General features: G+C 39.6%; 1 long non-coding RNA gene across 1 annotated transcript; it reads right to left on the bottom strand.

The window, feature by feature from the left end:
- Positions 1 to 16,603: 16,603 nt before the first annotated feature.
- Positions 16,604 to 26,924, bottom strand: LOC134485987 (uncharacterized). The gene is made up of 3 exons (XR_010064471.1): positions 26,784 to 26,924; positions 25,574 to 25,755; positions 16,604 to 22,302 (listed from the first exon to the last, which is right to left on the bottom strand). It is a non-coding gene; the product is annotated as an uncharacterized LOC134485987 (long non-coding RNA).
- Between the last annotated feature and the right edge of the window lie 318 nt (positions 26,925 to 27,242).

The following is a 27,242-nucleotide window of genomic DNA, read 5'->3' as shown; positions in this document are numbered from 1 at the left end:
ACTAAGGGGTGACCACAATCAAAGGACATCAGCATCTATGGTGGCACACAACTGAGTATCACCTGAGGAACAAGACAAAATTGTTCACTTTCTATGCATCTTTTCAATATAGTACTTGAAGTTTTATCTATAGCAATAAGACTACTGAAGGGGATTAAATTTCAAAGGAAGAAGTCATTGTTTGCAGATGATACAGCAGGATAATTAAAATTCCACCATGGAACTCCTATAGCTAATAAGCACATTCTGCAACGTCATGAAATACAAAATTCACTTAAAAATATTAGTAGCCCTCAAATATACAAATGACAAAGACTTGAAAAAGAAATCAGGGAAACACCACCTTTCACAATAGCCTCACATAATATAAAATATATTGGGGTGACTCTAGCCAACCAATTGACAGAGTCATACGAAAAAATCATCAAGTATTTAAAGAAAGAAATTGATGGAGAAGCCAGCGGATGGACAGATCTCCCATGCTCATGAATTGATATGCCTAACATAGTAAAAATGGTATACTACCAGAAGTAGTCTACAGATTCAATGCTATCCCCATCAAAATACTAACATAATTCTTTTTGTTTATTTAATTCACTTTTTAAATTTTTTACTTTCTTTTTTTAAACTCCAGATTTTATCTCCCTCACAGTCCACCCTCTGACTGTTCCACATCCCATATGCACCCCCCACCCATGTCTCCATGAGGATGTCCCTACCACACCTACACCACCTACCCTACCAGACCTCCCTACTCCCTGGGGCTTTAAGTCTCTTGACGGTTAGGTGCATCTTCTCTGACTGAACCCAGACCCGGCAGTCCTCTGCTGTATATGTGTTGGGGGCCTCATGTCAGTTGGTGTATGCTGCCTGGTTGGAGGTTCAGTGTCTGAGAGATCTCAGGAGTCCAGGATAATTGAGACTGCTGGTCCTACTACAGGGTCACCCTCCCCCTCAGCTTCTTCCAGCTTTTCCCTAATTCAGCCAAAGGAGTGAGTAGCTTCTGTCCATTGGTTGAGTGCAAGTAACTGCATCGACTCTTTCAGCTGCTTCGAACACAATTCTTTAGATACCTTGAAGGACAGTTCTCAATTTCATACAGAAACATTAAGAAAAACAGGAGAGCTAAAACAACCCTAGATGATAAAAGAACTACTGGAGGTCTCACCAGGCTTGATTTCAAAGTTGAACTACAGAGGGATGGTAAGAAAACTGTATGGTATTGGGATAAAGACAGACAAATTGATCAATGGAATAGAATTGAAGACTCAGACATAAATCCACACACATATGAACAGCTAACGTTTGAGAAAGAAGCAAGAAATACATACTGGAAATAAGACAACATCTTCAACAAATGGTGATGGTCAAACTGAATGTCTAAGATGTAAAAGAATGAAAGTAGATCTAATCACAGAAATCACTACCGCTGATAGTAGAAAAAAGTGGAGAATAGTCTTAAATGCCATTGACACAAAAGAAGAGTCTCTGAACAGAACACCAATACTACAAGCACTAAGATCCACAATTAATAAATGGTACCTCATAAAACAGAAATGCTTCCATAAGGCAGAGGATACAGTATAGGAAAGGATTTTTACCAACTTCACATCCAATCGAGGGTTCATATCCAAAATATACAAAGAGCTCAAGAAACTAGATATCAGAACTTAGATAACCCGACTAAAAATGTAGTACAGTTCTAAACTAAGAATTCTCACTAACGGACATGTAAATTGCTGAGAAACACCTAAATAAGTTTTCAACCTCCTTAGCTACCAAGGAAATTTAAATCAAAACTACTTTGAGATTCCGTGTTACACTTGTCATGAAGGATAATATTAAAACATAAGCTATTGATATAACTTGATATATTGGAGAGATTATGGAATACTGAGAACACTGTAATATTGTTGATCAGAGTGCAAACCAGTACAGTCATTGTTACAATTAGTAGGGTGGTTCTTCAGAAAGATAGAAATTGATCTATCTTAAGATCCAGCTAGATAACTCTTGTGAATATGCCCAAAGAGTGTTTCATATTATCACAAGGACTCTTGCTCAACCATTTTCGTTGCTGTTCTATTCAATCTAGTGTGAACCTGGAAACAAGCTAGATGTCTTTCAATAGAAGAATGGATAGAGAAAATGTGGTACTATGGAGTAGTAGTCAACTCTCTAAAAAAAGAGGACATCATGAAATTTGTAGGCAAATGGAGGGAAATAGAAAAAAATATCCTGAGTGAAGTATCCCAGGCCCAGAAGCATAAATATAGTATGAATTCACTTATATGCTGATATTAGCCATTAAATAAATAATAGCCAATCTACAATCCACTGACCCAAAGAGGTTAGGCATAGAGGAAGGGACTATGGGCCATGGAATTCCCTAAGAAGAAAAATACATTTTATGACTGACTGCCAACCAGGAGGATTGAAACAAGTGAACCATATGGAGAGGGGGAGTTGAGGTGGGGTTATGGGAATAAGAGAGAGGAAGCTACCTGGAAGTGAAGGGCATTGTGAGGTAGTTTGGAAAGTAGTGCAGTGGAAATCCCCTAAAATATATAGAGGTGATCATAATGAAGTTTCCAAATAAGAGAAAAACTACACAAACTGGTCATCTTTTGTCACTAAATGAAGCTACAAGCACCAGGACTGGGTTTTGTCCAATTGATTTATTGTCCAAAGGGGTTCCATGGGAATCCTCAAACAACCCAGATTTTTGACAAGACAATCGTTTGTTCCCTATAAACTGATATCAAGACCACCCTCAAATATGCCATACCTCATATGAATAGTTAATTTATGAGTTGTTAATTTAAAAGCCAATGAAATAGAATTAAAATTACTAAGTGTTATCAAAACAGATTTTAAGGACACAAATAGATATCACTGAATGAATCAAATATGGTAACACTTGTTAGAACTGTGGCTATGTTTTAAAATCAAGAAAAACAGAAATGGAGAGACCCAACCGCCTGGTCAGGTGGGCACTCCTGAGACTGCAGAGCGGAAGAGACCACCAACTCTGCTCACCCCTGCCCACATCCCTGGCCCAAGAGGAAACTGTATAAGGCCTCTGGGCTCCCGTGGGGGAGGGCCCAGGAGCGGCAGGACCCCTGTGCCTGAGACACCGCCGGAACCTGAAAGAAACAGACCAGATAAACAGTTCTCTGCACCCAAATCCCGTGGGAGGGAGAGCTAAACCTTCAGAGAGGCAGACAAGCCTGGGAAACCAGAAGTGACTGCTCCCTGCACACACATCTCGGACGCCAGAGGAAAAAGCCAAAGACCATCTGGAACCCTGGTGCACTGAAGCTCCCAGAAGGGGCGGCACAGGTCTTCCTGCTTGCTGCCGCTGCAGAGAGCCCCTGGGCAGCACCCCACGAGCGAACCTGAGCCTCGGGACCACAGGTAAGACCAAATTTTCTGCTGCAAGAAAGCTGCCTGGTGAGCTTGGGACACAGGAAAGCAGAAATTCTCTAGGACCGGGCACGTTCTGTGTTTACCGGAAGTCCCACACCCGCGGATCCCGGCCCGCAGCAGCTCTCTGCTCCCAGACCCGGTGAGAGAGAGACCCAACCGCCTGGTCAGGTGGGCACTCCTGAGGCTGCAGAGCGGAAGAGACCACCAACTCTGCTCACCCCTGCCCACATCCCTGGCCCAAGAGGAAACTGTATAAGGCCTCTGGGCTCCCGTGGGGGAGGGCCCAGGAGCAGCAGGACCCCTGTGCCTGAGACACCACCGGAACCTGAAAGAAACAGACCGGATAAACAGTTCTCTGCACCCAAATCCCGTGGGAGGGAGAGCTAAACCTTCAGAGAGGCAGACAAGCCTGGGAAACCAGAAGTGACTGCTCCCTGCACACACATCTCGGACGCCAGAGGAAAAAGCCAAAGACCATCTGGAACCCTGGTGCACTGAAGTTCCCGGAAGGGGCGGCACAGGTCTTCCTGGTTGCTGCCGCTGCAGAGAGCCCGTGGGCAGCACCCCACGAGCGAACCTGAGCCTCGGGACCACAGGTAAGACCAAATTTTCTGCTGCAAGAAAGCTGCCTGGTGAACTCAAGACACAGGCCCACAGGAACAGCTGAAGACCTGTAGAGAGGAAAAACTACACGCCAGAAAGCAGAACACTCTGTCCCCATAACTGACTGAAAGAGAGGAAAACAGGTCTACAGCACTCCTGTCACACAGGCTTATAGGACAGTCTAGCCACTGTCAGAAATAGCAGAACAAAGTAACACTAGAGATAATCTGATGGCGAGAGGCAAGCGCAGGAACCCAAGCAACAGAAACCAAGACTACATGCCATCATCGGAGCCCAATTCTCCCACCAAAACAAACATGGAATATCCAAATACACCAGAAAAGCAAGATCTAGTTACAAAATCATATTTGATCATGATGCTGGAGGACTTCAAGAAAGACATGAACACACTTAGGGAAGCACAGGAAAACATTAATAAACAAGTAAAAGCCTACAGAGAGGAATCGCAAAAATCCCTGAAAGAATTCCAGGAAAACACAATCAAACAGTTGAAGGAATTAAAAATGGAAATAGAAGCAATCAAGAAAGAACACATGGAAACAACCCTGGATATAGAAAACCAAAAGAAGAGACAAGGAGCTGTAGATACAAGCCTCACCAACAGAATTCAAGAGATGGAAGAGAGAATCTCAGGAGCAGAAGATTCCATAGAAATCATTGACTCAACTGTCAAAGATAATGTAAAGCGGAAAAAGCTACTGGTCCAAAACATACAGGAAATCCAGGACTCAATGAGAAGATCAAACCTAAGGATAATAGGTATAGAAGAGAGTGAAGACTCCCAGCTCAAAGGACCAGTAAATATCTTCAACAAAATCATAGAAGAAAACTTCCCTAACCTAAAAAAAGAGATACCCATAGACATACAAGAAGCCTACAGAACTCCAAATAGATTGGACCAGAAAAGAAACACCTCCCGTCACATAATTGTCAAAACACCAAACGCACAAAATAAAGAAAGAATATTAAAAGCAGTAAGGGAAAAAGGTCAAGTAACATATAAAGGGAGACCTATCAGAATCACACCAGACTTCTCGCCAGAAACTATGAAGGCCAGAAGATCCTGGACTGATGTCATACAGACCCTAAGAGAACACAAATGCCAGCCCAGGTTACTGTATCCAGCAAAACTCTCAATTAACAATGATGGAGAAACCAAGATATTCCATGACAAAACCAAATTTACACAATATCTTTCTACAAATCCAGCACTACAAAGGATAATAAATGGTAAAGCCCAACATAAGGAGGCAAGCTATACCCTAGAAGAAGCAAGAAACTAATCGTCTTGGCAACAAAACAAAGAGAATGAAAGCACACAAACATAACCTCACATCCAAATATGAATATAAAGGGAAGCAATAATCACTATTCCTTAATATCTCTCAATAACAATGGCCTCAACTCCCCAATAAAAAGACATAGATTAACAAACTGGATACGCAATGAGGACCCTGCATTCTGCTGCCTACAGGAAACACACCTCAGAGACAAAGACAGACACTACCTCAGAGTGAAAGGCTGGAAAACAACTTTCCAAGCAAATGGTCAGAAGAAGCAAGCTGGAGTAGCCATTCTAATATCAAATAAAATCAATTTCCAACTAAAAGTCATCAAAAAAGATAAGGAAGGACACTTCATATTCATCAACGGAAAAATCCACCAAGATGAACTCTCAATCCTAAATATCTATGCCCCAAATACAAGGGCACCTACATATAAAAGAAACCTTACTAAAGCTCAAAACACACATTGCACCTCACACAATAATAGTGGGAGACTTCAACACCCCACTCTCATCAATGGACAGATCATGGAAACAGAAATTAAACAGTGATGTCGACAGACTAAGAGAAGGCATGAGCCAAATGGACTTAATGGATATTTATAGAACATTCTATCCTAAAGCAAAAGGATATACCTTCTTCTCAGCTCCTCATGGTACTTTCTCCAAAATTGACCATATAATTGGTCAAAAAACGGGCCTCAACAGGTACAGAAAGATAGAGATAATCCCATGCGTGCTATCGGACCACCACGGCCTAAAACTGGTCTTCAATAACAATAAGGGAAGAATGCCCACATATACGTGGAAATTGAACAATGCTCTACTCAATGATAACCTGGTCAAGGAAGAAATAAAGAAAGAAATTAAAAACTTTTTAGAATTTAATGAAAATGAAGATACAACATACCCAAGCTTATGGGACACAATGAAAGCTGTGCTAAGAGGAAAACTCATAGCGCTGGGTGCCTGCAGAAAGAAACAGGAAAGAGCATATGTCAGCAGCTTGACAGCACACCTAAAAGCTCTAGAACAAAAAGAAGCAAATACACCCAGGAGGAGTAGAAGGCAGGAAATAATCAAACTCAGAGCTGAAATCAACCAAGTAGAAACAAAAAGGACCATAGAAAGAATCAACAGAACCAAAAGTTGGTTCTTTGAGAAAATCAACAAGATAGATAAACCCTTAGCCAGACTAACGAGAGGACACAGAGAGTGCGTCCAAATTAACAAAATTAGAAATGAAAAGGGAGACATAACTACAGATTCAGAGGAAATTCAAAAAATCATCAGATCTTACTATAAAAACCTATATTCAACAAAATTTGAAAATCTTCAGGAAATGGACAATTTCCTAGACAGATACCAGGTATCGAAGTTAAATCAGGAACAGATAAACCAGTTAAACAACCCCATAACTCCTAAGGAAATAGAAGCAGTCATTAAAGGTCTTCCAACCAAAAAGAGCCCAGGTCCAGACGGGTTTAGTGCAGAATTCTATCAAACCTTCATAGAAGACCTCATACCAATATTATCCAAACTATTCCACAAAATTGAAACAGATGGAGCACTACCGAATTCCTTCTACGAAGCCACAATTACTCTTATACCTAAACCACACAAAGACACAACAAAGAAAGAGAACTTCAGACCAATTTCCCTTATGAATATCGACGCAAAAATACTCAATAAAATTCTGGCAAACCGAATTCAAGAGCACATCAAAACAATCATCCACCATGATCAAGTAGGTTTCATCCCAGGCATGCAGGGATGGTTTAATATACGGAAAACCATCAACGTGATCCATCATATAAACAAACTGAAAGAACAAAACCACATGATCATTTCATTAGATGCTGAGAAAGCATTTGACAAAATTCAACACCCCTTCATGATAAAAGTCCTGGAAACAATAGGAATTCAAGGCCCATACCTAAACATAGTAAAAGCCATATACAGCAAACCAGTCGCTAACATTAAACTAAATGGAGAGAAACTTGAAGCAATCCCACTAAAATCAGGGACTAGACAAGGCTGCCCACTCTCTCCCTACTTATTCAATATAGTTCTTGAAGTTCTAGCCAGAGCAATCAGACAACAAAAGGAGATCAAGGGGATACAGATCGGAAAAGAAGAAGTCAAAATATCACTATTTGCAGATGACATGATAGTATATTTAAGTGATCCCAAAAGTTCCACCAGAGAACTACTAAAGCTGATAAACAACTTCAGCAAAGTGGCTGGGTATAAAATTAACTCAAATAAATCAGTTGCCTTCCTCTATACAAAAGAGAAACAAGCCGAGAAAGAAATTAGGGAAACGACACCCTTCATAATAGACCCAAATAATATAAAGTACCTCGGTGTGACTTTAACCAAGCAAGTAAAAGATCTGTACAATAAGAACTTCAAGACACTGAGGAAAGAAATTGAAGAAGACCTCAGAAGATGGAAAGATCTCCCATGCTCATGGATTGGCAGGATTAATATAGTAAAAATGGCCATTTTACCAAAAGCAATCTACAGATTCAATGCAATCCCCATCAAAATACCAATCCAATTCTTCAAAGAGTTAGACAGAACAATTTGCAAATTCATCTGGAATAACAAAAAACCCAGGATAGCTAAAGCTATCCTCAACAATAAAAGGACTTCAGGGGGAATCACTATCCCTGAACTCAAGCAGTATTACAGAGCAATAGTGATAAAAACTGCATGGTATTGGTACAGAGACAGACAGATAGACCAATGGAATAGAATTGAAGACCCAGAAATGAACCCACACACCTATGGTCACTTGATTTTTGACAAAGGAGCCAAAACCATCCAATGGAAAAAAGATAGCATTTTCAGCAAATGGTGCTGGTTCAACTGGAGGGCAACATGTAGAAGAATGCAGATCGATCCATGCTTATCACCCTGTACAAAGCTTAAGTCCAAGTGGATCAAGGACCTCCACATCAAACCAGACACACTCAAACTAATAGAAGAAAAACTAGGGAAGCATCTGGAACACATGGGCACTGGAAAAAATTTCCTGAACAAAACTCCAATGGCTTATGCTCTAAGATCAAGAATCGACAAATGGGATCTCATAAAACTGCAAAGCTTCTGTAAGGCAAAGGACACGGTGGTTAGGACAAAACGGCAACCAACAGATTGGGAAAAGATCTTTACCAATCCTACAACAGATAGAGGCCTTATATCCAAAATATACAAAGAACTCAAGAAGTTAGACCGCAGGGAAACAAATAACCCTATTAAAAAATGGGGTTCAGAGCTAAACAAAGAATTCACAGCTGAGGAATGCCGAATGGCTGAGAAACACCTAAAGAAATGTTCAACATCTTTAGTCATAAGGGAAATGCAAATCAAAACAACCCTGAGATTTCACCTCACACCAGTGAGAATGGCTAAGATCAAAAACTCAGGTGACGGCAGATGCTGGCGAGGATGTGGAGAAAGAGGAACACTCCTCCATTGTTGGTGGGATTGCAGACTGGTAAAACCATTCTGGAAATCAGTCTGGAGGTTCCTCAGAAAATTGGACATTGAACTGCCTGAGGATCCAGCTATACCTCTCTTGGGCATATACCCAAAAGATGCCTCAACATATAAAAGAGACACGTGCTCCACTATGTTCATCGCAGCCTTATTTATAATAGCCAGAAAATGGAAAGAACCCAGATGCCCTTCAACAGAGGAATGGATACAGAAAATGTGGTACATCTACACAATGGAATATTACTCAGCTATCAAAAACAACGAGTTTATGAAATTCGTAGGCAAATGGTTGGAACTGGAAAATATCATCCTGAGTGAGCTAACCCAATCACAGAAAGACATACATGGTATGCACTCATTGATAAGTGGCTATTAGCCCAAATGCTTGAATTACCCTAGATCCCTAGAACAAACGAAACTCAAGACGGATGATCAAAATGTGAATGCTTCACTCCTTCTTTAAATGAGGAAAAAGAATACCCTTGGCAGGGAAGGGAGAGGCAAAAATTAAAACAGAGACTGAAGGAACACCCAATCAGAGCCTGCCCCACATGTGGCCCATACATATACAGCCACCCAATTAGACAAGATGGATGAAGCAAAGAAGTGCAGACCGACAGGAGCCGGATGTAGATCGCTCCTGTGAGACACAGCCAGAATACAGCAAATACAGAGGCGAATGCCAGCAGCAAACCACTGAACTGAGAATAGGTCCCCTATTGAAGGAATCAGAGAAAGAACTGGAAGAGCTTGAAGGGGCTCGAGACCCCAAAAGTACAACAATGTCAAGCAACCAGAGCTTCCAGGGACTAAGCCACTACCTAAAGACTATATATGGACTGACCCTGGACTCTGACCCCATAGGTAGCAATGAATATCCTAGTAAGAGCACCAGTGGAAGGGGAAGCCCTGGGTCCTGCTAAGACTGAACCCCCAGTAAACTAGACTGGTGGGGGGAGGGCGGCAATGGGGGGAGGGTTGGGAGGGGAACACCCATAAGGAAGGGGAGGGGGGAGGGGGATTTTGCCCGGAAACCGCGAAAGGGAATAACACTTGAAATGTATATAAGAAATACTCAAGTTAATAAAAAAAAAAAAAAGAAAAACAGAAATTCACAGAGTATAAGAAATTTGTCTTTTGCATATAGTTATGAAAGTCAATGAAAGACATCTGTGGGAACGGCAACTAGGAGACTTTGAAAGCAACACTGAAGCCAGCCTAGGCTGCAAAAGACCTTCACCATATACCACCAATAAAAATTAATAGGGCACCCAAGTTTTAAAATAAAATAAAGTATTTTATTTCTGTTTATATAGAAAAATTGAGGATAGCACTTTTAAATTATAAAGGGTCCGATAAACTTGCTTAGGAAATATGAAGTCATGTAAAGCGCAGTTTAGCTGAAGGAGCATGCCCAATTGTCTTAGCAGGAAGAACATCATTCTGTGAAGCAGGCAGGGATAGCTTCAGCTAATGCCACTTGTAAAAAGCAGCTCAGTCAGTCTCAAAACAAAAATGACAGCATTTTACATTATAAATCTCTGTACTTGTCCAAACAATGGAACCTGGAAATTTTTGTCTCAGACACATGTTCAGTTGTTCAACTTGTAACTTGAAGCTGTGGAAGTACATAACCTGGGTGTGGGGAGTTTCGGTTCATGGCTGGTCCTCTTTTGTGCATTAGCTACAACTAATCAGGTGCCATTACTAGAGTTTTCTTTACTAATCTCCAAGTAATGAAGTAATTTCTTACCTAGAAGGCACATTATTTCTCTAATACTACTAGTATAGAAATAAAATGCCTGCCACCAAAAAAAAAGCTCAGATCAAAGAGACCTCACTGTAGAATTCTACTAAAGACATAAAGACAAAACAAATTCCTCACCAACTTGACAGAAGATAGAGGCAGAAGAAATAATTTCCAGCCTCTCAGGAGGTCAGCATCTACAGTGTTTCTGACATATGGTGAATTGTATGTCCTCAGACCATGAACCTAAATCAACCATTCTGTAAGATATTTCTTCTCATATATGCTGTCATCACAATAAGAAATGTAATTAACACAGAAGAGGGTGCTGGATTTCCTGTAGCAAGAGTTGCAAACAGTTCTGAGCTGCTCTGCATGGTTGCTGAGATAGAAACCCTGGTCCTTTGTAAAAGTAAACAACTCTATTAGCCACTGAGCCATCCCTCCAGAGCCTAATGTGTTCTTGAGGCCAAGATATCCAGACAGCTTCTCCATCTAAGATTTTGACAAACAGTAAAGTGAAGAGGGTTAAGAGAAGTTCTAGTTGGTTTTCAGGGTGACTCTTTTATAAAACACTATATGATAGAAAACTTTCTGTGCATGTCTGCCTGTCCATTCACTCTCCCTGAATTTGAAGTCTACATAGTCTCCAAATAAAGAATAAAAGACACTCCCTAACTTTCCTCTACATCTTTTTGTAAGGAAAGGTTTTGTGGTGTCAATACAAGATAACCTGGACCTGTTGTCATTATAAACACATGACTGAGAGGGAAAGCAGATAGGTTCAGCCTCTGAGAAACAGTCTGGATGTGAAGAAACCAGATACTTTCCTTCTCAAATTGGCAGCAATCCTTTCTGTATATTTTGTTTGTATATTAGAATTTTGAAAGAGTTTTCCAAGTCCTGGTATGTTGAACACTGGGTGTGGCATGTTTCTTATGTTAAGCTGCCATTTACAAAATGAACACTGTTGCAAGTTCAGCTGCATAGCAATAGGGACCACACAGTTCTCTGTAGGACAGAGACACTTTCAAGTTACAAAAATCATTGAATATAGGCCAGGTGGGTATTTACTGAGCACAAGCGCTGGATCCCAGCACTGTATGAGACATACAAGGGAAGTGTCAATACTCATCAGACCAAGTCACTACCTAACAGAATTTACTGCAATGGGCACAATGGACTCTTCAGAGTTTGGTAGAGCAATGGAAAACAGAAATGACTGATACTAGATAACAGAAAAGCCTGGGATAGCCAAAAGAGAACACTGGGACCTTAACGACAAGGAATGTACTTTAATGGTTGTTATATGAAATGGATTTAAATTTATAAACTGTGAACTTACAGGTTTCATATACATAGCTGTTTCCTGATATATGTTTCCTTTTGTTTTTAGCAAAACCACTATCACACTATAAGATGTATATGTTTGGTATGTGTGCATATAAGTATATGTCACATACATGTTCCTTTTCTTTAAGATTTTCTTTAAGAATCTCTGATGCATCCCTGACTTAGCATCTCAAGTGTTGTCACATGAAATGTGTGCCTCCACACACAATCCTACATGTTTTATGGATCTGACGGTGTCTCTGTAGAGCAATTTTGGTCAGCATGACTAGCATAATTCTGGATCAAAATTGGGATAATTTTGTGACATTTCATAAGGACTAGTCTTGTATTTAAGACAGTGAGTAAATATACATTGATTTATCGATTTTATTTATAGCTGAATTCTTTCATTTTATATCCTACATTGTTGTTTATTTTTCTCATTTTAATCTCTCCTTACTTTTTCTTAATTTTCATTTTAAAATAAATCAGTCTGGGATTCAAGGCTGATACTGAGGTAAACTGTCTTTTGGTGTAGATTTCTCAGAGAACACTAATGCCATGGACCAACAGACAGCAGTTTGACATGGATTAGAGGAGAATTCAGTCCACCAAACCATTTCAGACAGACATTATGATAAGGGAGCTGATGAAAATCCAAACCCAGGAGACATGAGGGATGGGGTCCTCCTCTTGTAGGACTGAGAGAAGGAAGCTTATTATTTGGAGTTCTGTCCAGCAGCCAGCCTGTCCCTGACTACTAGGTTTCAAGCTGGGGAAGGTGCAGAATGCATGACTCTTGGATAGGAAGGAAATGAGGGAGATGCATATCTACATGCAGTGTGCCCAGTACAGCAGTACCCCTTTCAGGTGCAGTACTCTGGGAGAACTGGCAAAGTGAGAATTAAATTAAGATGGGTGTTGTTCTCCTGAAATTAAAAAAAAAAAAAACATGTACAGGGCCATGGCTATGGAAGGCTCTGTAACTTCATATTGGGCTCTGTGGTTGAGGCAAGGCCATCAAATTCAGAGAGACTAAGAATCAGGAAATATTAGAGACTTATTATTACTACAATATTAAGGGCAAGCATAACCAGATGATGAATCCCTCACTGAATAGAGATTGGGAAGCTGGGGAAACCTGTAGGACAGAGTCCTGCCTAATGTGCCCTGATGATCTTTGCTCCAAAGGCACAGTTCTGTCTTTTCTGCTCTACTGTGGCTTTCTAGGGCTGTGACTGAGGACCCGAAGAAATAGGATAAAAGGTCTGGACAACAAAAAGAGGTTCAAGAGAGACATCTAGGCCACAGGTGGACTGAGACTCCTAGAGGGAGGTGCTGTGAGGGTTCTGTACCTCATTTTTTAAAAACTGATGAACAAGCGCATCGATACTGCATTCATAATATTTATGATAGCAAATGCAGGTAAAGCAAATAGAGTTTCTTACGCTTGTTTGTGGATCAGGGAACACTGGGAGCAGAGTGGAGGTGGAAGAGTCTGCCTGGAGCAAGAGTGAGGTAAAGGCATAGCCAAACCCTGGAAATCTCATCCTAAGATTGGCAGGTGTAGGATCTCTATCCAATGTCGCACGCCTGCATGTCTCCTAGCACACATATAGTTCACTGCCCCACCTTTGCTCGACCAGAGGACGTGTTTAAACTTTCTCTCTCCTTAAAAGATCATATCTAGAAGCACCTGGAATTCCTCCTTATGCAAATGAGGCATTCACAGCATCCCGACCCAGGCCAGTGATGTACACTTAGATACCGCCTACTTATCTCCCAGGTTTAAATAGCCTTTGTTCCCCTTCCCCATTAAAATGAACTGTCTTCTGTTAGTCTGATATCTGTTCTCATTGTGCTGACTGAGGTCTCTTAAGGTCTGGATGCTCCTGCCTTGCTTCCCCTCCCAGGATCTAAAGTTGTGATCTCTACCTGAGAAGCAGAATTTGTAAAACACTATTAGGGTTTAATTGAACCTCACTGTTTTATTATATGTCTTCCAGAAGAGCAGAATCCATAGCATATAAGCATACACAGTTATAGCTAATGATAGGAAAGAATTTTGTAAGGGACTTTGACTTAGGTTCTAATGGGGGTGCAATGTCTGTGATAGGTACACTGCAAGCTCAGAGTCTTGAGATTGCTTGTATCACACCAGGACACATCAGTTCCCCCAGAGCCTTCTTGGTCCTATTCATGATCTTGAATCTCTGCTCTGCCTATTAAAGGTAACTGCCATCTCAGTCTGGTGTTTTGTAGAACAGACCAGATCCTCAACATTATACTTTTGACAACTGCTCATGTTCGTGGGGAGTTGTTGACCATTCATCCCTCCTATGAATATTTCACTAAAGGATTTCACTGTGATGATTTACCCACTCATGTTTACAGATACAGTAATGTTATTTCTCTTTGTTTCCTTTACTCTTTTCCTCTTTCTTGTTTTTATTTTTTTTTCTTGGCCCTGAATGTGTTGTAAAAATTGGTTTTAACTCATTCCTTCCTGTCTCACCACCATGGCCAACTAGGACTAATGTTGTAGGTCATTTCACCTGGATTCTGTTTTTTCTTTAGCTTTTATTAAAAGGTTTGTTGACTAGGTGTAGTGGCACAAAGAGGCAGGAGGGTTTCTATGAATTTGATGCCAGACTAGCTGACATAGGGACTTACTAGTCATCCAGTGCTACACATTGAAATCTGTCTAAAGTTTTAAAATGGCTTGTTACAAATTCTTATATGAACCTTTATTTCACTATGTACAGACTTCTCCTTAGTTTATCCATGACAATAATATATGTACAATTATGTAATAATGTATGTACAGCATTAGTAGACCTTCCATATAATTTTATATTTGTACATATCATTTGTATTCCCTCCAGAGAATCACACCAAAGCTTATTGTAGTTCTGATGCTGAAGTCATTTTCCCAATTGGTTCTTGATCTGTCAGTAAAGAAAGACATGGGCCAATTGCTAGGCAGAAAGTGAAGGCAGGACTTCCAAGTCCCTGGTGGAAAAGGAAGATGCAAAGAAGGAGAGAGGGGGAGTTTGCCATGCCTTGGAGAGAGGAGAACAAAGCAACCATGTGAAGCCTTGGGAGGAGTGGTGGGCTGTGGCCACTCCTATAGGCGGGTGGTCAGAGATGTTTAGCAAGGACCAATTTCAACTGATGGACTAAAGGAGGGAGAATCAGAGCTAAGAGTAATGATAAGGCCATATTTTCCAGGTGGGAGATAATAGCTCCCAGCAATTGTGCCAAGAAGTTCTAAAGGAACCAATAGTTGTGTCTCTTTTATTTGCAGATTCAATGGAAGCTGGGAGCAGGCTGGAAGCTTAGCCACATCAGTAATTATGACATATGTATCCTCAGTACTTTAATATCAAAGTTTGAAATCACTTCATATTGATCTATGGATATTGCCCAGGGCACCCTATACTATACTTAATTGTACAAGATCACATGCTCTTAGGCTTTGACATCTTTATTATTTTGGATTGTATTTAATTTTGAATTTGAGATGGCCCAAACCATGTCAGAAAAAAAATTCTTCCCTGAAAGGAGAGAGCAGGGGAGGAAGCTGTTCTGGTCAGACTTTTCACATCAAGGAACAACCAAAATCCTCTTTCATTTTGATTTTCCAGATTTATCTCTGATGTTGACTATGTCCCCTGATTTTTTCATTGACTTTTTTTCTTGTTCCTGTAATGAAACAAATTGGAAACTGAAACCTACCCTTAGTCACAGCACCTGGAAAAAAATGTATGTCCACCCAGAAGAAAGTGACACTAATGGATGTTTAGGGATTAGGAAACAACACAAACTTCTGGTTGAAATATAAATTAAATTACTTATCACAAAAGTAAATATACATTCTATTCCAAAAACTGAAAAAAGAGAATTTCCATAGGATCTAGCCATGTCATTTCTGGGTATACATCTAAAGAATCAAAGTCAACATTCTTCAGAGAAACCAGTATTCTCCTGTTAATATAACACTCTTCACAACAGTCCAATTATATGATCATCCTAGGTGTTCTTAAACAGATAAATGAATGTGGAACATTAGTTCTGTATATGTATGTATATATGTATATACATACAAACACAAAATAGAATCTTATTCCATTGTAAATGAGAATAAATTCTGGTGTTTGTAAGTAAGTTAGTGAAACTGACATAGGCCAGGTTAAAAATAAATATGATTTCTCTCTTGTAGAATTCCAGGGAAGGGAGAGAAGGACAAAAAAATCAATGGGGAAATACTAGGGTAAAAGAGAAGTGGAGGAAGGGTCATTAAAGACTAACAAAATGCTTTCAAATTTGATAACATGCAGGTATTGTAAATCCCCTAATCTGTACTGTTAAAACACAGTAAATAAGTAAAGTAAAATAATTAATTTTCAAAAATGAACAAAGGAGTATGTTTTTAAAATTTTTAAATTATCTTTTAGTGTTGTGCCTGTGTTGTAGGACGTGTGTGCACAGTAAATATATATATATATATATATATGTGTGTGTGTGTGTGTGTGTGTGTGTGTGTGTGTGTGTGTGAGAGAGAGAGAGAGAGAGAGAGAGAGAGAGAGAGAGAGAGAGAGAGAGAGAGAAGTGTTTTTAGGTTAGCTAACATGTGAGTTTCTATGGAATCTCCTTGTCTATTCTTCTGTCACCTGGTAGAACTGTTGGAAACATAGGAATCCATGCTATTGTATCATGTTTAGACATGGGATTCAAACTCATGTCTGTACATTTGAAGAGGAACCAGTTTTATCTTCTGAGCCATCTCTTCAGCCCACATTGTTATTTCAATGTGTCTCCTCATAGCTTCACTAGTCTTGGTGCTCTACCATCTGAAATGTACTGTTTACATTTGTGATAGCATTGTTCTGTTAGCCTATATTTAGCCTCTTACTCCATATTCAGAATTTTGCCTTTAAAAATATTTTTTCCAAAAGTTTTTAACCAAGTGATTTGAATATCACATTGTGCAGGTTGTGACTCAGACTAAAAGTCAGGAGAACATTTAGCATCTAAAATCAGTGCTAAGGTCATGGGTAGGTGAAACTATTTTTTAGGATACTTACATGAATAGAGAGCTATAGAGATCACAAAACCAAAACCATTGTGGAATGTACTATCTAGGAGAAATATGCCAGGTGGCCACCCAGGAAGTGGATCTCAGTGCACTTTCTATCTTTTGGCAACGGCAATTTCATCAATAGGAAAGAAGACACCAGAACAGGTACAGTAGAGTAAATCTGTAATGTTGTATTTGGGGTACTGGAATGGGATGACCTTAGGTGTAAATCTGGCTTGAGCTACAGAGAGAGACTCTTCTTCATACAGTGAGATTAAACACATGTGAGGAATCTGGAGCCCTTAAAGAAGCAATATTTAATGTAGTTGTGGTTTGAATAAGGTTGACTCATGAAAATGGCACTATTGGGAGCTTTGGATTTGTTGGAATATGTGTAGTGTTGTTGGAGAAAGGCTATCTCTCTGTAGGCAGGTTTTGATGTCCTATACTCAGGCTCTGTCCTGTGTGGAAGAGACCCTTTGCCTAGCTGCCTGTGACACAGTCTTCTCCTAACTGCCTTCAGAACAAGATGTAGAATTCTCAGTTCCTCTCTAGTGCCATGCCTGCCTGGATTCTGTCATGCTTCCCACCTTGATGATAGTGAGTGGAACCTCTGAACTTGTAATCCAGCCACAATTAAATGTTCTTTATAAGGGTTGTCTTGGTCATGGTGTCTTGTCCTAGCAATGGAAACACTTAACAAAGCAATGGTTACATAATTTGTGTAGGGAATTTAGTTATTTGCATCTATATTTTGAGTGGTATAATGAATCATGAATCAGGAAGCATAATCTTTTTGTAATGAGTCTTTGCCTTCAATACAAAGATAAAAATGTCTACACAGAAAAGTCCTTTATCTAGATCAGGTATACTAACTACTAATCAATGTCTTTTATCCCTGGCCATTGAATGAGAAAATGAAGATGTCACAATGAATTACCTGAGGCTTACTGTTGAAGATCTTTCCTTGCTCTGCTATTAGACTTGCTATATCCTTGATTCTCTGCTCAGCCCATTGTATCAAATGATCATCAAGATCCTTTTGTTTCTGCCCTAAAGTCTTCAGATTCAACTCAATCAATTCCATCAACATTTTTATTGTGTTCTCTGCAAACTCAGCTTGTGCAGATTGCACTGAGATTAAAAAAGCAAAAAAATATGAAGAGTCACTGTATAGCTTTTCTCTCCATCCATCCAATGCTTATTGATGTGGTTTCTTAATGGAGGAAATTCCCAGGGTCAGTATTTCTACTCAAGTGCTCATAGTTCCCTGGTACATTTTCTTATTCCAGATATGGTTTTTAAGAGTGAAGACACATCTTTGCTCTTCTTGTTATAGTCTGAAAACATGATGTAACTGAGCCAGGACAAAGGAAAGGCTTCATTGTCAGGGGACCTTTAAGGTCTACACATTCACTTTTCAAAGAGTCAAGCCTTTTTTTTGATCAACCACCATACAGCTTCTATACACTGAATCTAAGCTAAATCATATGACAGCATTCAAGAGGCAATTTGACAAAACCCATTGTTTTAAACAACTAATGTAAGACAAAATTTAAAATTAAAAAAGCAACATCCTTTAATGTTAGCTGACACACTACTCACTGAATCCCTAGTAGTGATACTTAGTTGGGCCTTTGTTCATCTTTCACCTAATTTTCTCTATGTTCCTGTCATTCATACCAGGTTTGACAGTGTGATTAAACTCTTTAAACAGAACGTGGGTCAAGATAGACTGTGTGGAAATCCCATGGGGAGAGAATGGGACACTCAGAAGTAGGGACACTCCTTGGACCCAGAGAAGACAGTTACTTTTTACCCACATTCCTGACTCAAGAGGAAATTGCCTAGTGCAATCTGTGCCCCCTGGGCACAGGGATATAGGAACAGCGAGGGACAGGACCCTTTGGGTTTCTGCCTGAGTTGAGAGCTGAAAACCAGTCGCCAGGAGTACCTACACACCTAAAAGCAGAGCTCTCTATTCCCAGATCCAGCTGAAAGAAAACAGGTCTACAGGAGTGCTGACACAGAGGCCTACAGGAGGGTCAAGCCACTGTCAGAGACAGCAAGACCAGCTAACACCAGTGAAAACCTGTTAGAAAGAGGCAGGCCGAGAAACCTAAGCAACAGAAACCAAGAGTACTTGGCATCATCAGAGCCCAGTTCTCCCATCAAAGCAAATAATGAATATCCAAACACATCAGAAAAGCAAGATTTAGATTTAAAATCAGAACTCATGGTGATGATACAAAGCTTTAGGAAGGACATAAATAACACTCTTAAAGAAACATGGGATAGTATGGGTAAACAAGTAGAAGCCCTTAAAGAGGAAACACAAAAATTCCTTAAAGAATTAAAAGAAAACACAACCAAACAGGTGAAGGAAATGAACAAAACCATCCAGGATTTTAAAATGGAAATAGAAACAATAAAGAAAGTACAAAGGGAGACAAGCCTGGAGATAGAAAATCTACAGAAGAGCTCAGGAGTCATAGATTCATCATCACCAACAGAACAAAAGATAGAAGAGAGAATCTCAGGTGCAGAAAATACCATAAAAAACATCAATGTAACCATCATAGATAATGTAAAACACAAAAAGCTTCTAGTCCAAAACATCCAGGAAATCCAGGACACAATGAGAACATCAAACCTAAGGATAATAGGTATATAAAAGAGAGTGAAGACTCCCACCTTAAAGGGCTAGTGAATATCTTCAACAAAATCATAAAAGAAAACTTCCCTAACCTAAAGAAGGAGATGCCCATAAACATACAAGAAGCCTACAGAACTCCAAATAGATTGTACCAGAAAAGAAATCCCTTCCATCACATAATAGTCAAAACACCAAATTCACAAAACAAAGAAAGAATATTGAAAGCAGTAATGGAAAAATGTCAAATAACATTTAAAGTCATGAGAATTACACCAGACTTCTCACCAGAGGCTATGAAAAACAGAAGATCCTGGGAAGATGTCATACAGACCCTAAGAGAACACAAATGCCAACCCAGGCTACTATATCCAGCAAACCTCTCAATTAACATAAATGGAAAAACCAAGATATTCATGACAAAGCCAAATTTACAAAATAGCTTTCTACAAATCCAGCCCTACAAATGATAATGGACGGAAAAGTCCAACACAAGGAGGGAAACTACACCCTAGAAAAAAGCAAGAAGGTAATCTTGTTACAATGAAGCCAAAAGAAAAGAGACACAAAACGTAATTCCACCTTTAACAACAAAAAGAACAGGAAAATATTCCTTAATATCTCTTAACATCAATGGAATCAATTCCACAATAAAAGGGCATAGATATGTGAGGAGGACCCAGCATTTTCCTGCATACAGAAAACACACCTCTGAGACAAAAACAGACACTACCTCAGAGTAAGAGGCTGTAAATAAATTTTCCAAGCAAATGGTCTGAAGAAACAAGCTGGAGTAACCTTTCTAATATTGAATAAAGTCATCAAAAAAGATCAAAGTACACTTCATATTCATCAAAGCAAAAATGCATCAAAATGAACTCTTGATCTTAAATATCTATGCTCCAAATGCAAGGGCACCTACATTCAAAAAAGAAACCTTACTGAAGCTCAAAGTACACATTTCACCTCGCACGATAATAGTAGGAGATTTCAACACCTGACTCTCAACAATAGACAGATCATGGAAACAGAAATTAAACAGAGACATAGAGAAACTAACAGAAGTTATGAACCAAATGGATTTAACAGATGTTTATAGAACTTGTCATTCTAGAAGAAAAAAGTATACCTTCTTGTCAGCACCTCATAGTACCTTTTCCAGAATTGATCATATAATCAGACACAAAACAGATCTCAACAGATACAGGAAGATAGAAATAATTACATGCATCCTACCAGATTGCTACAAACTAAGGTTGATCTTCAATAACAACAAAAATGAAAGAAAGCCCACATATATATGGAAGTTTAACAATGCTCTACTCAACGGTATCTTGGTCAAGGAAGAAATAAAAAAAGAAATTAAAGATTTTTTAGAATTTAATGAAAATGAAGGCACAACATACCCCAACTTTTGGGACACAATGAAAGCAGTGCTAAGAAGAATGCTCATAGCTCTGAGTACCTGCAAATAGAAACAGGAGACAGCATAAATTAGCAGCTTGACAGCACAACTAGAAGTAAATACACCCAAGAGGAGTAGAAGGCAGGACATAATCAAACTCAGGGCTGAAATCAACCAGGTAGAAACAAAAAGGACTATACAAAGAATCAACAAAACCAAAAGCTGGTTCTTTGAGAAAATCAATAAGATAGATAAACCCTTAGCCAGACTAACCAGAGGGCACAGAGAGTATATCCAAATTAACAAAATCAGAAATGATAAGGGAGACATAAAAACAGAATCTAAGGAAATTCAAAAAATCATCAGATCCTACTACAAAGCATATATTCAACAAAACTGGAAAATCTGGATATGGACAATTTTCTAGACAAATAAAGTTACCAAAGTTAAATGAGGAACAGATAAACCATCTAAACAACCACACAACTACTAAAGAAATAGAAGCAGTTATTAAAAGTCTCCCAACCAAAAAGAGACAAGAACCAGATGAGTTTAGTGCAGAATTCTATCATACCTTCATAGAAAACTTCATACCAATACTATCCAAACTATTCCACAAAATAGGAACACACATATAGAAGAAGGCGAGAGGGATGGGATAGGGGGCTTATGGACAGGAAACTGGGAAAGGGAATAACATTTGAAATGTAGAGTATAGCCAATAAAGAAAATAAAAAATAATGTATTATATGAAAGAGGAAAGAAACTTGTACCTAAATCAGACTACATAATAGCTCCCTATTTTAAATATCTATTATTATAAAATTTATATTTACTCTAGAGCAAATGTAAGTGATTTACATATTGTATGCATTTAGCCATCCTTAAAACCTATAGTGGTAAAAACTAGAGGAGAAGCCACAAACTTCATAATGAGCATCAAAGAAATTGCCTTAGTAGCAACTCTTGTCCTTTATACACTATCTTCATTCTTGCGATCCCAATGGGCCAGTGTATGTGCAAAAGTGATAAGTTCATGTTCATTGCTACTGATTGCTCTATAGGAGTTGCTGGTTGTTCTTGAGTCTTGGTGACATTGTGGGGGCATATTGATTGTACAAGTTTAAAGTCTAATATATTTCAAGATTATTTCTCTGTTTTCAGCCTTTATATACCAAATCTCTTTCTCATGCCTTCTTCTCTTTTCAAAGAGTTCACTCTTGAGCTGTAGTTGACTCTCCTAAAGAGAAAAAGAATGGTTAAGTGAAGCATATAAAATGGTCTCACAGAAATTTTTTGTGACAGGATTTTCTGTGTAGCACTGACTGGCCTTGAATTCAGAGATCCATCTGCCTCTGTCTCCCAAGTAACTGTATGAAAGGTAGTTTCACTACTGCCCAGGTAGTTCCAATATTTTTAACTCTGGATACCTTTTCCCTCAATTTCTCCTGTTAGCCTCCCTTCATGCTTTAACATTTGTCAGCTGTTGGATCTGTGTTTTCCACTCCTAAAGAAGCTTACATTTCTTCTCTTGTAATTACATCCCAACTGCAGTTCTCTCTCCTATACTCCTCCCAGTCTCTCTCCCCTACTTCTTATCTCCTCCAGATGCTGCTCCTGTTTCCCTTCAGAAAAGGACAGGCCTCCCACGGGTCTTAACTGAATATAGCATAACAAGTTATAATACAACTAGGCACAGACCCTCATCAAGGCTGGATATGACAACTCAGGAGGAGGAAAAGGATTCCAAGAGCAGGCAAAAGTGTCAGAGATTCCCCCATTCCCACTGTTAGGAGTCTCTCAATAACCAAGCTACACAACTATAACATATATGGAGAGGACCTAGGCCAGTACCCCTGACACTGGCTTCAGTCTCTGTGAGCCCCTATGAGTCTTGCTTAGTTGATTCTTTAGGCCCTGTTCTCATGATGTCCTCAACCATTCTGGCTTCAACAGTCCTTCCTCAGGCTTCCTGATCGTTTCCTTCCTGAACTCAGCCAAATGATTGGTTGTAGCTGTTCATATCAGTTATTGCATGATGCTTTTCTGATAATGATTGAGCTAGGCTAAAAATTATGACTAGAGCAGAATATCACTAGGAACCATTAGGAAAAAAAGCCTGCTTTTTTCTGATGAGAAACAGATGTAGATCTGGGTGAGGTGGAAGGTGGATGAGGGGAACTGAAAGGAGAGGAAGGAGGGGAAACACTGTACTCAGGATATAATATACGTGAGAAGAATTTTACAAAAAAGATAATGTCCTCATGAGATCAGGCTGTAGGCAGGCCTGTAGGGAATTTTCTTACTTGATGATTGATGGGCGAAGGCCCAGCCCACTATGGGTGGTGCTGTGCCTAGGCTGGTGTCCTGGGCTCTATAAGAAAGCAAGCTGAGCAAGCCACAAAGAGCTAGCCCTTAATTGGTACCCACCTATGGGCTCTGCCTCAGTTCCTGCCTCTAGGTACATATCACTCTTTAAGTTCCTGTCCTGACTTCCTTCATTGATGGACTGGAATGTAGAGGTAAAAGCCCAATAAACCCATTACTTCCCAAGTTGCTTTTGCCATGGTATTTCATCATACCCATAGGAACCAAAAGACAGCATCCTAATCTATTTTAGATACCTGCTGTTGCCTCCTTAGTTTAAAAAGGAGAAACAACACTAAGCTGAGAGCTTAGTACAACTAAAAAAATTCTTAGTGCTGCTTTAGTCAGTTTATACCATGTTGTGTCCTTAATCAAGATGGTAGTGAGCAAGGCAAGTACTCTTTCTTAACTTTAGTAAAGAGAGGTAAGTTCCAGCCACATGGTTGATTCCACCCTGATGAGGTCATCAGACAAGATGGAGGCAAATCACATGGTTGTTATTTTTAAAACATCTATTTTCCCAACCAGAGTAGAATACAAGCAACACATACACTCTGCTGAAGTAGGTCCACTTTTCTAAACAAGAATCGAATCCAAGTTACATTTATGATATGCATAGCTTTTTTGACTATCATCTTTTTTTTACAAGTTTAAGTTAACTTTCTGTTACAGATTTTACAGATTTTTAAAATCATACCCAATGAACTTAAAAATCCTGAGGTAAAGAGTTTATACAATAAAACTATTATATTTCTTGAAAGCAGAGAGAAAAATCATAAATATGGAAGATTTCCATGAGTGAAAGTTAGAAAAGGCTTAGAAATTAGAGACTAATAACGGTAAAGCAGAGAAAATTTAGATATAAAACATTTAGGGATCATTTGTATGTGTAGTGGCATAAGTTGTGATCATATGAAAACTTGAAAATCAAGTGTGCCATTTATTAACCATTGATTGATTGTATTCAGTCCAAGGCCTTTGCAGTAAGACAGCAAGGATTTGATAAAATCTCTGAGTCCAAGGAGGAAAACAGAAAGGGCATCAGGCAAATCTCTGCCAGCCTGAAGTTTCCAATAGCTGGAGAGAGGAGTCTTATCAGAGATATGCCCATACATTGAGCACTTGAGTCATATGGTAGCAGAAAAAGAGAGACCAAGAGATGCCCTGAATCACAGTGGAGCAACATAGTAGATGGAGGGAAGAAGTGGCTGAAGGCCATAGCATGTGGGCTAGAATATGGTGGGTGGCAGAAGCTGGCAGAAACAAATGACCAATATATACATTACAAATCATATTAGCAGCTTGGTTTGATTAAGAGGTTGGACCCATTGAAAAAGATTCATTTATGTCCCAAGGAATAGGTTTGACATCAGAGATATAAAGTGAAGACATTATTACTTCAAAGAATGATTTAGAGGAAGGTTTTGTTTAGATATGATGGAGAGAGTATAGCCAGGGGCATCTGGAAGGGTCCAGAGCAGAGAGAGAGAGAAAGCAGTAGACCAAACTAGGCCATGAGAGAGATTTGGGGATAGAGAAAGCAAGTAAGGAAGGAGAAAGAGAGAGAGAGAGAGAGAGAGAGAGAGAGAGAGAGAGAGAGAGAGAAGAGAGAGAGAGAGAGAGAACACAAAGAGGAAAGAGGGCCAAAAGAGAGTGCAACAAGCAGACCATGGGAGCAGAGGAAGACAGAAGGGACAAAGAGGACCAAGAAAGACAGAGCCAAGAGAGAGGGAGCTGAAAGGAAAATTATACAGATTTAAGGTTTAGAAATATAAAATTAAAAGAGTAAGTTTCAAAATCCACAGACTCAGGGCTAAACTATAAGAAACAAGCCCAGACAAGTCCAGGTAGCCCTGCTGCTAGGACTAACAGACCATAAAGATAAAGAAAAGGAATGCAGGAACCAGCCCAGTTATCAGGACTGACTCATAAACCATTTGGCAGGAGGGCACCTCCCCCAGCTTACTCAGAGTCACACTTTAACCAGATGTCCTCCAGACCCTGATAAGCCCCTGGCTTCTAACATGTACTCTTCTGCTGTGTTCTCACTGCTATGTTTGAATGAGCCAATTGTGTGTAACCATGCCAAAACCCCCTAGCTTTCCCTATATAAACCCCTGACTTTTGAGTTTCGGGGTCGATACCTCTGTCTCCTGCGTGAGATACGTGTCGGCCCGGAGATCTCCATAATAGATCTCCGTAATAAACCTCGCCTTTGTGTATTACATCCAAAATGGTCTCTCTGTGTCTGGGGTCCACGATTCCCAAGACTTGAGTAAGGGTCTCTCTCTGCATGGGATCTTTCAGGAGCCAAGAGTGTACATAGCTGAAATGACAATGTTATATTGGAATAAGAAGTTAAAGGAAGGAAAGCCTATGAGCTGGAGAACTTTAAAGTAGGGGGCAGGTTGAGAAGAGGAGCTAAGTGTAGAGGGAGCCTGGAGTCAGCAGACATTTTGGGATTGTGCCACGGTTGGCCATTTGTCAGTTTCTTTTGGACCTGACACCTTCCTCCTCTTTCCTGACTTTCAGTTTCTTTTTCCTCACTCAAGGGGCTGTTTTCCTGGCATCTGGCTTTACTATTTTTAATCTTGTTATTGAAAGAACATATTCATGTTCCTCTCAGTTTCTAACCTGCAGTTTGGCTGAACTGAGCAAATTCCTTCCATGACAATGAAATCCATGTCCCTTAAAACACTGCAAGCTCTAAGAAAAAACATTCTAAAGACATTTTCAACTTTCAGCTTTAGCCAAACATCTACCAGACACAAACTGAGCCTTTGGGGACACGACTAGATAATGCTGAGATATATCTGAACTCCCATCTCAGCATGGTCTCTATCAGATTGTGTCATAATTTTTGCAAGAAATGAGCTGAGTCTTGTGACTCCCTACAAGGACCTCTTCATCCTCACTCTTGAAATACAGGTCTCTTCGGAGTGGGCAAGAGTTGTTTTGGTGAGAAAGTCCATCTCTTTATTATTTATTTTGCATTTTAAAAATAAATGAATATTTACTTATTCAGTTTCCAGATGGGTTTCTCTGTTTCATATGAAAAGAAAATCCCACTAGAAAAGGTTGATTTGTCTACTTCTATGAAAACATGAGGTCACAACAAAGTTCTCACAGCAAACTCTCACACCTGGAAGCACAGGTATCCAGCTACGACATAGTGAGAGAAATGGCTAACTACAGTCATCACGAAACAAAGAATCAGAAGTCCAAACAGGATGTTGTTTCCCTCATTATTTTAGAAGTGCAGTTTACTAGGTGGTGGGGTTCTTACCTATATTTTTACGGGGTTCTCTTCTGAGTCTAGTACCCTGCATTAGTAAGAAGGTGAGAAGTTCTTACCTGCTTTTCTTTTCCACTGAGAAGGAGGATTTCCACTACTGAGAGGGAGGACTTCCACCACTGATTGTCTCTGTCTGCTCTTCCTTTAGCTCTGAAGTCCCTCAGAGATCTTAATCACGGAAGAAAACACGTGAAGAACTGTTCTATCCACGGAACTAAAAATATCTAGAAATATCTAATATACTAATGAATATTCATAAAAAGACTGCTGGAAATATTGCCAGGAAACTGAGTGTCTGAACATGATATCTTGACCCAAACAGTTCCAGTTTTGGAAGAGACTTCAGAAAGTGAAGATTTATAGTAGTCTGAGAAGCCTAGATCTGTCATTCTGAAGTTGAATTGTCAAAATAGGCAAACATAAGTTGTCTGGGTGGTTTCATTAGACATGCAGAAAGTGTATCAAAGCCATGTCATACACACAGCCTCTAAATCAACCCCTGGTAAGTAAGTACCTAC

The sequence above is a fragment of the Rattus norvegicus genome, chromosome 2 (assembly GCF_036323735.1).
Source record: "Rattus norvegicus strain BN/NHsdMcwi chromosome 2, GRCr8, whole genome shotgun sequence".
Taxonomy (NCBI): Eukaryota; Metazoa; Chordata; class Mammalia; order Rodentia; family Muridae; genus Rattus; species Rattus norvegicus.
The sequence above is the reverse complement of the archived record's forward strand: the minus strand, read 5'-3'. Positions and strand labels throughout refer to the sequence as shown.